The sequence below is a fragment of the Strongylocentrotus purpuratus genome, unplaced genomic scaffold (assembly GCF_000002235.5).
Source record: "Strongylocentrotus purpuratus isolate Spur 01 unplaced genomic scaffold, Spur_5.0 spur5_scaffold_19, whole genome shotgun sequence".
In the NCBI taxonomy this organism is placed as follows: domain Eukaryota; kingdom Metazoa; phylum Echinodermata; class Echinoidea; order Camarodonta; family Strongylocentrotidae; genus Strongylocentrotus; species Strongylocentrotus purpuratus.
This window is the reverse complement of record NW_022145604.1, coordinates 5,454,706-5,459,045: the sequence shown is the minus strand read 5'-3', so window position 1 is coordinate 5,459,045 and position 4,340 is coordinate 5,454,706. Positions and strand designations below refer to the sequence as shown.

At 40.3% G+C, this 4,340-nt stretch overlaps 1 pseudogene; it reads right to left on the bottom strand.

Moving 5' to 3' along the window:
* Window positions 1–546: 546 nt before the first annotated feature.
* LOC115925975 lies at window positions 547–3,568 on the bottom strand (annotated as a pseudogene).
* Window positions 3,569–4,340: the final 772 nt, after the last annotated feature.

The window sequence follows — 4,340 nt, the reverse complement described above, 5'->3', positions numbered from 1 at the left end:
TGTTATTTCCAAAACTCACTCAAAACATGAGCTCTCAGCCAAGGCCAGGGGAGGGGGGTGGTTGCCTCCTTGGAATCTCATTTAGAATGAGTCCATACAGTTTCATATCTATGTCTCGAATGAATTTTGAATGATTGGAATCTCAGCCATGGAAAGACGAAACAAAACAAAACTTGGCATATTGATAGAGTATCTCGTTTAGAATGAGTCGATACAGTTTCATATCTATGTCTCGAATGAATCTTGAATGATTACTAAATAATAATAATAATAATAATAATAATAATAATAATTAACCGTTCTTGTATAGCGCATAACACATAGTATTAAAACATGTCCCTAAGCGCTCTAGAGAAAAACATAACAGAATACAAACTATTCACATATCCGAGAAGTAACGATTCTGCCGTACAGGACAGAGTGTAATCTGCCCCCGGCCCTTTTAAGGTTAAAAAAAAAGAAGAAGAGATTTCCCGGCGGTCCGGATTAGCGTGTCCCGCGGTCCAGACTTTGAGAATCCCTGGTCTAGAGTAACATATACGGTTATTTTTGCTATTTCTTCCATCAACCGGTATACTATCAAAAAGATCAAAACTAGGGTATTTCGCCATTTGGTGTATTACTTGCATGACCAAATATTACGGATTTCTGAATATAAATTGACATCAGATGTGTTTGCCACTTTATATTTAGTCTGATCCAAGCTCTAGTAGGGCTATTGGCTTAATACATAAATCAGATATACTAAAATCTGAGATGTGGACAGTAATGTATGGAACAAACTAGCCCCAAAATAAGTTAGACCGTTACTACTCGTTTGGAATAAAGTCATTGGTCCTGAGATTAATGGTAAGATTTTTTACCAGGGCATTCCAGAAAAAAACGTGTCCTCCCACGTCCTCGGTCCAATGTTGGTAGGGTCTGCCGTCACTTAAATATAACCTTGCCAAGAATGGTATATCCTCGTCAGGGAAGTCTTCGAGAAAGACCACGACTACGAATTCGGTCTGGGTGTCGCTCACATGGTCCATGGCGGTGCGGAGTTTGAGCATAAACCAGCGATCGTGCACGGCAGCTCTGCTGAGTAGAATGAGTGTTTTGTAACTATGGCTCACCACATAGTCGACGGCGTCCAGATAGTGCATACCAAGGATTAGGTCTCCATCACCAAAGACATTCCTCTGGAACTGTGGAAGCCGTTCTTCCAGAGCTGGTTGGAGTTGTTGACGAACCCATTCTTCGTCGTCGTCGTAGAAGATGATATTCAAGTCAAACTCGTAGTCGTTGTGGTCCCGGGCGTCTCGCATCTCTTTATATCCAATTACCATTAGTTTCAAGAGAAAGAGTTTGTACCTCAACTGCAATCGGTTGTGATAAAAGACTGCGACGATGACAACCAAGAAAATGCCTGCGAGAGGAGTCAAACACACAAGAACAATATTGAGTCCACAAAGTGTATTGGGATCGAAAGCAAGCAAAGGTTTCTCGCGAAGAGGCTCTAAAGAGGCCGATGAACAGACTGTTCTGTTTTCGTCAATGACGTCAATATGTCAACTCATCCAATCGCGGAACCATCGTAGATCGCAGTTACAAACGATAGGGTTCAATGACAAATCGAAAGATAGAAGCGAAGATTCTATCGGTTCAAATGTTTTTTGGTTGAGAAGGGTTAATTTATTGTTTGATAGCAATAGAGTAGTCAGTCTGGGATTGTTTGAGAATAGTTGTTCATCGAGGTATGCCAAAAGGTTGTTATGAAGATCGATAATAGTCACTTGATCTAACATTTTGAATATATCAAAATTAAGTTGTTGAATTACGTTTCCACTTAAATTTAGCACCCGAAGCGATTCCAATCCCGTAAAAGCTAATGGATGAAGGCATGAAATATGACAGGCTTCTAAATTAAGGTTCTGAAGAGCAGAGAGTTGTTCAAAGATCCTAGCTGGAAAATCAGATGGAAAGTAGTGGTCTAAATAATTTTGGCTAAGATCCAATGTAATGAGATTTGACAATCCGTCAAAAAGAGAAACATTCATGATTTCATCCCAGAGATTGAAATTCGACAGCCCCGAATTACGGATTTCCAAATTCTCAAGGGCTTGTGAATCTTCGAAGGTTATTCCAGGTGCCATCATGATCATTTCGGCGATCATGTTATTCATGAAAAGGGTTGTTAAGTTCCGGGCTACCGGTTGAAATATGTCCATATTGCAAAGGTTGCAAAAGTTCAAGGCGATGGTTTGAATTCCCGTCAGTTTCGAAAAGGACGTGATATTCAGGACAATAAGGTCTTTGTTGAAGCTCAGATCTAACAGCGTTAGATTTCGCAAACCGAAAAATGCGAATTCTGAGATTTCTGTCAAAGAATTGGTGTGTAAGTACAACTCATTCAAGTCCAGTGTCCATTCCTCAGTATTTGGGTTTATATATTTTATTTGATTGAAGTTCAAGTTCAGAACTTTTAGCTCCCGCATGCCTTGAAAAAATACCGGTCCAACAGTGATGATTTTGTTTCGCGATAGATCAAGTTCCACGAGTCTTGTCAAGTTTGAGAACAGGTATGGGGAGAGGGATTGGATTTCGTTGTTTGATAGATCAAGTTCCACAAGTCTTGTCAAGTTTAAAAACACGTACGGAGAGAGAGATTGTAAATTGTTGTTGGTGAATTTAAGCACGGGAGGAGAACAATTACGCAAGGGACTAAAGAAATCTAGTGGCAAGACTGTAAAATTGGCACGATCTACAGTGAGCTCCACTATTTCAGAGCGACAGATCCCGATAAAAGTATTCTTCAGTACCTCAAGTGTTAACGGGTAGTCTCCAAGGACCAGTGATCGGACACGCAACGATGCAATAACGTTCGGGTCTACTGATTTAATAGGATTCCCGGTCAGATCAATATAATCACTTTGACATCCGATGATGAAAGATTCTGCCGTGAGATGCTCGATTTCATTATAAACCAAGTTAATTTTCTTTGCTCTGCCACAAAGGCTCATGTTTACGAAAGTGAATTTGTTATACTGAAGGTCTATAGACTCTACAGACGGGCTCCATTTAAGAGTGTCGTTTGGAAGCAGTTTCAGATTCGATTGATACAGTCTCAGGGTGGACAGGTTCTTAGACCACCTGAACAGGCCTGTAGCTGGGAGAACAAGATTAGGGTTGGATGATAGGAGTAAGGTTTTCAATTCCTTTAGAGGGTAAAAAGATGCAGGTTCTATCATTCTGATGTAGTTAAATTTAAGATTCAAGACCTGGATCAAAGGGTATCTCTTGAAAGAAGAACTCAAGATGAAAGTGATATTGTTGTACGCTACATTGAGTTCTTTAATATCGTTTGGAAGATTCTGAGGGATGGAGTCCAACCCACGATGATAGCAATCAGCTTTCATCTGCTCGGCCTCATAATGACATATCATAGGAGAAGTAAACATGGCATCTTGGTGTATTGTTTGGATGAGCGTCGGGGTTAGAATGCATACTACAACCAATGGCAGACAGCGTAGAAGATGTGCTTGTCGGATGAATGCCATAATAACTGATTCTTGTCTGAAAAAAATAAATGGAAGATAATAAACTGCAGAAAATCAACCTCCACATTTACAATTATAACCCTGACCACATGTCTATCACTGACCTTAACTCTAACCCTAACCCAAATACATTCTACTGATGCTTATCTTCACTTATGTCATAATAATTATTTCTCTCAAAACTTGAATTATATGCAATGGAATAGTACTAAAGTTTAGAGCCATGGCAATGGTTGTTGTCTCTTTTGTCCTGGCAAAAAAGGATGGATTTAATTTGTGAACTTGAATATCTCTGCAAACGAGCAACTCAACAAGTACCATTTATTTAACCAGAATCACACTTTAAAAACTCAGAGACAACTTCAGAAACCAAGAACAGGCAAATACTTTTAAAAAGGCGAATACTGCACTGTAAATACAGAACCCCCATTGTTCACTGCGAGTCCGTTTAGTTTTAACAAGGGGAATGTGGCAAGTGTAGTATAAGAAAGTTTTTTTTTTTAAATAAGAAATAACAGCCCATTTGAAGACTTCTTGTTGTTTTTTTTTGGCGTCTACACCGTCCAGATTTATACGTATCTAAGTGTGCAGGCGCGCCGGAAGCAGTTTGGGATTGGGGGGGGGGGGGGGGGGCAAACATTCCAGGGGGCTCACCTTCCAGGGGCAGTGACGTAAAGAGGTAAAACTTTCGGAAGGGGGGGGGTGCAGACGAAAAATCTGCATCACCACCAGTCTTACATGTGACATGCAGGTCCCGCGGAACGTTTTTCAAAGTGGAGTATTAACGATCAGGTAGAGCGT